Source organism: Macrobrachium rosenbergii, chromosome 9 (assembly GCF_040412425.1).
Source record: "Macrobrachium rosenbergii isolate ZJJX-2024 chromosome 9, ASM4041242v1, whole genome shotgun sequence".
NCBI lineage: Eukaryota > Metazoa > Arthropoda > Malacostraca > Decapoda > Palaemonidae > Macrobrachium > Macrobrachium rosenbergii.
This window is the reverse complement of record NC_089749.1, coordinates 28785162-28795161: the sequence shown is the minus strand read 5'-3', so window position 1 is coordinate 28795161 and position 10000 is coordinate 28785162. Positions and strand designations below refer to the sequence as shown.

General features: G+C 35.1%; 1 protein-coding gene across 10 annotated transcripts in view; it reads left to right on the top strand.

Moving 5' to 3' along the window:
* LOC136841658 (piggyBac transposable element-derived protein 4-like) overlaps positions 1–10000 on the top strand; it is a 459099-nt gene that overhangs the window by 331249 nt on the left and 117850 nt on the right. The gene's annotated exons all lie outside the window — the stretch shown is intronic.

The window sequence follows — 10000 nt, the reverse complement described above, 5'->3', positions numbered from 1 at the left end:
ATGTATCTTTTATCGGCGTGAAAACAGCAGTAATATGTGTTCTTTCATGTCCAGTAGTTTTGATTAAAATACTTTCCAATTTTATTTGTGGTCGAGTTTCATCCATGTTGCCTGTGGTGAAACTTTAAAGTTTTAGGCCCACATTCGGTACGATTTCATTCAACCTTAAGCCCTCCTGCCCTAGCTTTGAATGAGACCAAGTTACAGTGCTGAGGAGTTTATTAACTTACTTAAATGTACCATGAAGTCAAGAAACATTACATTCTTTCCAACAAAGTGCAGTTGAGAAACAATCAACTATATTTCCTGCACCAATTCTTTTTGGGTGATGCCACACGGGTTCACAAATACGCATTCAAAAGTTTAACACATATAATTAATATTTAAAGGACACAACAATCATCAGTGTTACATTAAGAAGCAAGAAAACATTAACATTACTGCAAAAATTGACAAAACGTTACGTTACTTCGATAGAGGAAAACATAAATGGCCAAAAAAAAGGGGGATTTCAGAATATTCTTATGAAGAAATTACTGCAATGGCGACGACAGTTCACGAGGTGATGCGGCTGGATTTTACGAGAACTTCTTCTACAACTTGCCTTCCTGGAGTTTGCTGCGAAACAGGCAGAGCTTCACGTTCACACCCTAGAAGAAAACTCGGGAAGAGTACATTGGATAGGACAGTTGTCACATCTACAAAACTACAGGGTTACGTAACAAACCATCAACTAAAACACAAACATTATGTAGTTTAATCGTAACCCAACACACAAAAAAAGGGGTTTCGTCCAGAAGGCAAGCTTAATCCACTGGCATGTGCCCTTACAACAAGAAAATAACATATACATTCTCCACAGGAAGAAGTTTGACAACACTGCAATCAGACATCATCTAATTATATAGAGATGGATAAAATTTGCAAAAAAGGAGTTTTATTACTTTAAATATCAATGTACTAATTTATACCAACTCATTGCTATAGTTAATATAATACAAAACTTCTTCTGTGGAGCAAAAATAATCACATCAACGTATTTTTCATAGAAACTGGGAAATACATCAAAATAAGTATTCAAGAAAACTAGGAAATTTTATTCAAGGGGAATAAATGGCAATTTTTGACATTCTCCCCCAAGAAGAATCATAATTAGAAGTAATCACAACTGCACCCAGGAGCGAATTCAATTGAATAACGCTATGCAGCTGTGACCATCTTAACACATCAAAATTTAAATCAAATATACATTTTAGAGTACATCCATAGAAATTAAATCCTCTCTCTCTTGATCACAGCGGATTGCTGCTGCATGTCAAGGTCTAGTACCACTCAGAGGCACACTATCTGGCTCCTGAGTTACAACAATATCAAATTCCCTCTCAGGTAATTCCAGAAGTACGAGCTTTGTGATTGATCTCATGTATAGTTTATTATTCACTCTCACTTCTACAGACCTAATCACACCATCAGACGACGGAAACAGCTGGGTAACCTTACCCAGTGAGAGGAGGTATCTATAGCCTTTCCCGAGATGATCTTCTAAGTCTACCATCACTATGTCCCCAACTTTCACATTTGCAGAGAGATTATCACTAGAATTATAATGTCTCTCTCTCAAGGACACTAAATAGTCTCTTTTCCAAGAGTTCTCAAATTTTCTTAGCACTGATGATAATCTAAAATATTGTTCTCCAAGATCACTTGAACTCATGAAATCTGGGTCATCAGTTGCTGAATTGTTAAGAGGAGGGGAAATACAAACATTTCGCCCATAAAGTAACATGGAGGGAGTCAAAGCCTCACAATCTCGATCAGAGGAGAGATAAGTCAGTGGTCGAGAATTTGTCACAGCTTGAAACTCAACAAGTAGAGTTCTCAACTCTTCAAAGGATACACATTTGTGATATAAGGCTTTGGACAAACATCCCTTTAGAACACCAATAAGGCGTTCATAAAAGCCTCCAGACCAGGGGGCTCATGTGTAATGAACTTCCAATTAACACAATTTCCTTCAAGGTATGACTTTACCTCTGGTTCATCCATGAAGGAAAATACCTCTGGTTCATCCATAATTTCCTTCAGGAAATTTTTAAATCCAACAAAATTCCTACCATTGTCAGATATAATCAGACTCGGCAGAGAATGATATGCTACATAGCGTCGAAAAGCCAGTAGGAAATCGGAAGCAGTCATGGAATGAGTCAATTCAAAATGAACTGCCCTGCTCATAGTACAGGTAAATAGACATACAAAGACCTTCTCCTCCAAGCCAGTCTCATGATCAAAAACATTAATAGCACCAGTATAATCAACTCCTACTGATTGGAAAGATCTATCATCATATCTCACTCTTTGTGTGGGTAATGGTGGAGGAGGAGGCAAACACAACCGTTTCTTGGTTAACTTCTGACACAAAACACACTTTGATAGAATTGATTTGATAACTTGTCATGCTTTTGGTACCCAAAAAGTTTCTCTCAACAATACCAGTACAGAATTGGTGATGATGTCTATGCAAATGTTCAACTATCAACACTGTTAAATAACTTCTGGAAGGCAATAACATTGGGCACTGAGTATCATAAGACATGGAAGCGTTTTTCATGCGACCCTGAGACCTAATTAGATTTTCCTCATAAACAAATAAGTTCAACTGATTACAGAAATTTTAATATCCATGGACACTCCATGTGAATTCTTATCACCGAGGTACATTCTGGTAGTAGAAAAATGTTGCTTTGTTCAAGGAGGACAAGTGCTTTCATTTCGTTAACAACAAACTTAGAACCTTTACTGCATTTATTAAGAAAAAGCAATATTGACCTCATGATACGTTTAAGCTTACTTAAATTACTGTAACGTGGGATGTCAATTAATGGGGTTGGAGGGTTAACAAACTTAGGTTCTGAAAGAATTTCATTAACATGCACAGTTTCTGTTGCTAAAGATTGGGGATAATCACCAGTTAAAAGCCATTTAGGGCCATTCCACCATAAGGAATTTTGCGCTAAATCTTTACTATTACTACCTCTGGATAGAATATCAGCTGGATTATCCTTAGAGGGGGTATACTGTAGAGGAAACTTGAATTCATTAATTTCAGTGACTCTGTTTCGTACATAGGGAATTTTACTATTATTGTTCTTCACCCAACAAATAGAAACCATGGAGTCACTCCAGAGAGTGCAAGAACTCAATCTTAAATCATCATTCTGCATTAATCTTCCAGCAAGTTTTGCACCCAAGGGCAAGGCTGTCAATTCCAAACACGGAATAGTCTGTTTAGGGTTTGGTGCAACTTTACACTTACTGACCAGTAAATTGCTTACACTTCTCTTGAAATCAATCACATAGGCAGTAGCTCCATATGCCTTGTTAGAGGCATCACAAAATACATGTAAGTGGGAACATTCAGGATGTACAACAAACCTAGGAAACTTTAAACTTTCTACATTTCTAAAACACTTGCAAATTTCATCAAACCTTGTACATAATGATTCTGGCAAAGGGTCATCCCACCCGTAGTTACTCCACAAACATTTAAGAAAATATTTACCTCTCACCTGTATTGGTGACAATAATCCTAGAGGATCAAACATTCGAGCTACTACTGATAAAACCTTTCGTTTGGTTAAAGGTCCTTTATACTCACAATTTACTTCCTTCAGTGACATCTCATCTTGTGTTAGATACCACTCTAAACCCAAAACGTTCACTCTTTCTTTGATAACATATATGGTTCTGTTAAACTCTGAATCATTACTGACCCATTCTTGTAGAGGCATATTAGCATCTTCAAGAATCTCATTTATTACTGGATACTCATCCATCAAGACTGACACATCCTTGTAAGTTTTACTAAAATTATCTACATAGAAATTCTTCATCAGAGATGATGCAAGGGGATTATCATGTAAAGATAAATGATGCAAAAGGGTTTGCTGCAAGAGAAAGGGGGAGTATGTAGCTCCAAAACAAACTACACAAAACCGGTAAGTTACAGTAGACTTCAAATCGGAGGGATCAGTTATCCATAGAAATCTGCAATAATCACGACAGTCAGGTGAAATGCCTATCCTTAAAAAGGCTTTACTGATATCTGAAATCACAGCTACTGGGTTTGTACGGAAACTCAACAGGGCATCAAAAATTTTAGTAGTTAATGAGGGACCAGTTAATAAACAATCATTTAAGGAAAGTTCTCCTTTAGCCTTGGAAGAAGCTTTAAAAACTATTCGAATGGGAGTTGTTTCTGAATCCTTCAATACAGCATGGTGGGGTAAATAATGCCCTATAATAGGGGAGCCTGAGGGAATTAATTCTATAAACCCAGACTGAACGTAATCTTTGATAATCTTATCATAATGAGCATACAAGGAGGGGTCAGATTCGAATCTATGTAACGAGGAATTTAATTGACCAATGGCTATTCTATAGTTAACAGGCGGTCTGCTTTCATCTTTAAATGGTAAGGACACTTCATACTTATTGTCAACCCTTTTTACTTTATCCTTAAAACACTTAACCGATTCTCTTTCTTCAGGACTAATTTCAGATTGACGAATACCAACACTTTCTAAATCCCATAATTTTCTAACTTCACAACAAGAATTAATAGGGATTTCCTCTACTTCTATTCTTGAACAACATACATTTGATGTAGTAATCTCATTAGATTCTACATAGTCATAAGACCAACTAGGAAGAGGTCCAAAAATTAGTGCACCACCAGAACTATTCAATATCTGTATTCCAGAGCAAATTTGACTCTTGTGAATGAATTTTCCATAGTAATCAGCTCCAATGACTAATTCTATACCATTTACTTCATCTGAATTTAAATCATTATCTGCTAATTTTATGCCTTTACTCGTCAAGAACGCAGCTGACTTACTTAAACCTGGAGAATAAATTCTGGAATTAACTCTATCGAATGCAATGGCATTAATGACAGTACGAATCTTACCTAGTCTCACCACAACTCTTACTATATTACAACTAACTTCCGTGGCATCACTGCCAAATGGTTTTTACCTTTAAGGCTACTGTTGCTATGGACGGTAGACTAAGCTAATGAGCTAATTCCTTTGCAATAAACGTTCTTTGTGCACCAGAATCAAAGAGTGCTCTCCCAAAGGAACGATGTCCATTCCCTGACACAATTACATTAGCAGTAGGAAGAGCAGTCGAAACAGAACTCTTATTAGTCTGAGAATGATCAATACCCAAAGAAGCAGTCATAACTACTGGGGAATCACCTTTACTTACAGCACCTTTTAGAATCATTATGAGATTTCCCAGAATTAACATTTGACTTACTAACATTAGTACTATTTACACTCAACTTTGGTGGAGCAGGATTAACAGGGTTTTCTGTTTTCTTACAAATCATCTGGTAATGAGGCCCATCACATATATTACATTTCGGCTTGTTTTTACATTCAGAGAATAAATGACCTCCTTTGAGGCAAGCAAAGCACAATCTTAAATATTTAACTCTGTCCCTTCTACTATCAATGGTTTTGAAAGTCTTACAATCGCGAGAGGCATGGTTCGATGAGCAAAACACACAATTATGGTAAGGACTACAATTACTAGGTTTACTGTTACTTGGTTGTGCTCTCTGCACGTTTTGCACATTTGAGGGAATCACTTTAGAATAGTTACCCTGATCACGTTTTCTCTTATTAGAATTCTCACCTTCGTAACAAAATTCCATTAATTCACAAACGTATTTCAAACCTGAGGAAATTTGCTTTAAATCAAGAGACATACTATTATGTTTATTAGCTATAGCCTTACGTGTTTCAGGTGATAATTTCTCGCATATTATACTAGAGAAAATGGGGTTCATGGCCTCTACATCTAAATTCAATGTGTTCATTTGTAAAATAATCTTCTCATATTCCAATTTGAACGTGTTCAAATCCTCTATTGTATGACTGGGAGGGACTAAATGCGTTAATTTGGACATAAGTCTACGTTTCAATTTGTCCTTATTATCATACTTCTCCTTAAGGGTCTGAATAGCTACTGAATAATTGGCATTAGTGACAAGCAAACCGTCTATGGCTTTAAAGGCGTTATCCTTTAAACTAGCTCTGAGTGTAGAAAACTTAATCACATTGGAAATATCCCTACGATCGTGAACTAAACTGTTAAATATATCCCAAAATGCAAGCCATTGTTCTTCCCCACCGCTAAATTCAGGTATCTTAATTGCTGGGAGTTTAGGGGGAGGGAGAGGGTTAATGGGAGCCGAAGGGGGAGGCAAAGCGGGCCGTTGATTTATATCTCCCGTGTCAATCTCACTCATAGTTTTCTGTGTAGTAGCAATAGCTTTCCTTACACATCTAGTTATTGCTCTATAACTTCTACATAAACTATCATATTCACTATCCTGTGAAATAATCGTCACATTCTGTGACCAACTATCTTCAAAACGTCGTAGACCCTCAATAAGACAACGTTCATACATTACAAGGGTCGATTTTGGTGTATCAGTATCACCAATGCAGTTACCTGTCTCATCAAGCAAATCTTGTAAGGAAATAATTTCCCTTTCAATAACTACCTTAATCTTGGAATCCATTATCTTGTTAATGGATCAATAACAAACTTGCTCAAATATCAAAATGTATGGCAAATTATCTAAACCTGATTGAAAATATAACTAATCTTATTCATAGGTCGAATAACATTCACTGAATGATAGACAATTTGACCACGTGCTCTTCATCACTTCACAAAATAAATCTGTCACGAAAACCTAAGTTCAAAATAGCTACGAAATTCAACAAGAATTTCTTCACAGAGTAATCACTAAATACGAACAATAATGTTCCATAAACAATAGATTATTTGGCAAAACACTCCAAGTAATCATCACTTCACAAAATAAATCTGGTCACGAAAACCTAAGTTCAAAAATGGCTACGAAATTCAACAAGAATTTCTTCACAGAGTGATCACTAAATACGAACAATAATGTTCCATAAACAATAGATTACTTGGCAAAACACTCCAAGTAATTCAATACCTTACCCTGCTCACCAAATAACTTTGGACACGTGCCAGCTACACTATAATGACTTTAAAGCCATCCATCACCAACGTGAACTTTATCGCAAATTATCTTTAACATCCAAAAAAATACTTTGTGAATCGTTATGGCATCCGGTTCATTCGAAGGACCAAAGCAAAATACAGTACTACTATAACTAGCAAAGAATGTGGTGAAACTAAAGTTTTAGGCACACATTCGGTACGATTTCATTCAACCTTAAGCCCTCCTGCCCTAGCTTTGAATGAGACCAAGTTACAGCGCTGAGGAGTTTACTAACTTACTTAAATGTACCATGAAGTCAAGAAACATTACATTCTTTCCAACAAAGTGCAGTTGAGAAACAATCAATTATATTTCCTGCACCAATTCTTTTTGGGTGATGCCACACGGGTTCACAAATATGCATTCAAAAGTTTAACACATATAATTAATATTTAAAGGACACAACAATCATCAGAGTTACATTAAGAAGCAAGAAAACATTAACATTACTGCAAAAATTGACAAAACGTTACGTTACTTTCGATAGAGGAAAACATAAATGGCCAAAAAAAGGGGGATTTCAGAATATTCTTATGAAGAAATTACTGCAATGGCAACGACAGTTCATGAGGTGATGCGGCTGGATTTTACGAGAACTTCTTCACAACTTGCCTTCTTGGAGTTTGCCAAAACAGGCAGAGCTTCACGTTCACACCCTAGAAGAAAACTCGGGAAGAGTACATTGGATAGCACAGTTGTCACATCTACAAAACTACAGGGTTACGTAACAAACCATCAACTAAAACACAAACATTAAGTAGTTTAATCGTAACCCAACACACAAAAAAAGGGGTTTCGTCCAGAAGGCAAGCTTAATCCACTGGCATGTGCCCTTACAACAAGAAAATAACATATACATTCTCCACAGGAAGAAGTTTGACAACACTGCAATCAGACGTCATCTAATTTTATAGAGATGGATAAAATTTGCAAAAAAGGAGTTTTATTACTTTAAATATCAATGTACTAATTTATACCAACTCATTGCTATAGTTAATATAATACAAAACTTCTTCTGTGGAGCAAAAATAATCACATCAACGTATTTTTCATAGAAACTGGGAAATACATCAAAATAAGTATTCAAGAAAACTAGGAAATTTTATTCAAGGGGAATAAATGGCAATTTTTGACATTGCCAATGTACGATAATTTATAGTCATTAGCAGCTTGAACATTCTTTTCTCAGCGTCAGCTACAGCTTGCAGCTTAAATTTACTGCAGCAGTATATTTCCTTGCCGATCTTTTCTCCAAAGCGGATAAGGGTAGTGTAAAAACATATCAGTACTTAACGTCATTTTTAACATAACTACGATAATTGTTTAACAGTACGATGGTTGAAATACAAGCAAAACAGTTGTTATCCGATTCGGTTATTAGCAAAACAACAGTCGTTTGGTTGTTTATGGCTGTACGCATTTTCACAAGAGTATAAGGTTACTAACAATACTTTTATTATTCTCTTACTTTTTTAACTAGAAGATGGAATAAAGAGATGGAGAAAAAGAAGTTGGTCTATTGTGACTGCAGAGTTGCCAATTTAGCGATTTTGTCGCTAGATCTAGAGAATTTGAATGTCATCTAGCGACATTTATTGGCCACTAGCTACAAGGAGCAAATCTAGAGATTTCCTTTAAAATCTAGCGACAAATCTGGAGAATTCTAGTAATTTTGAACTACCTACGAAATTTTGCGTTATTTTTATTATTCAAAGAAAAAAAATAAAAAAAATAGTGGAAAGTGCCCAAATTAAGACCTTCCATATTCCCAAAATAAACATGAATACAAGAGTGCACAAGTGTGATGTCACACCCCCCCCCTACCATAGACGTGAAAGTCCCGTAGCACGGTAGCGATCTCGTCGAGTACATGTTCAATATTGCTTCTAAATATTTTTGTATGGATTCGTACCCATGCACAGCCTACCTACTAGTACTCAGTATCACGTAGTTACGACTCACGTTCGGAACTTCAGGATTAATAGTGTGTTTATAATTGCCGCTGTGTAAGATTATCTGTTACTTAGTGATATAATCAACTTATTCTTAGAAGTTTTTGATAAACAGAGGAGCTCTTGCATGACACGGCATACACAAATGCATAAATATTTCACACACACACACATATATATATATATATATATATATATATATATATATATATATATATATATATATATATATATATATATATATATATATATATATATATATATATATATATATATATATATATATATATATATATATATATATATATATATATATATATATATATATATATATAATATACATACATACATATATACATACATACATACATACATACATACATACATACATATATATATATATATATATATATATATATATATATATATATATATATATATATATATATATATATATATATATATATATATATATATATATATATATATATATATATATATAGGGGAGAGAGAGTGAGTATATCTCTTAACATATTTGTGTCCAGATTGAATCTCAGCAACTATTAGAGTTACAGTGACAGTGTTGTAATTTGCAGCCAGATCACATATCCTAGTTGCGCAACCTTATGGTTTTATGACTATTCTGCATCAGAGATGCTGAACACCCTCAACAATGGGGTTCTTGTTTAGGCATTGCAATATCTCAGCAATCATTAAAGCTATGATGTTTTAACTTGGCATGCAGATGGACACTACAGACTCTAGTTATGATTTTCGCTCATTGAGCTTGTATATTTGTTCAATGCTGAGAGGTGTACCGGTGCTTGTACTTGTCTCTTGTTATTAATATGCATTAGCTTCTCTGTTTATCAATACTACTACAGATCTATAGTAGCCTAGAGAAATGAAATCTCTTACTAAATATTCTTTTTATTTT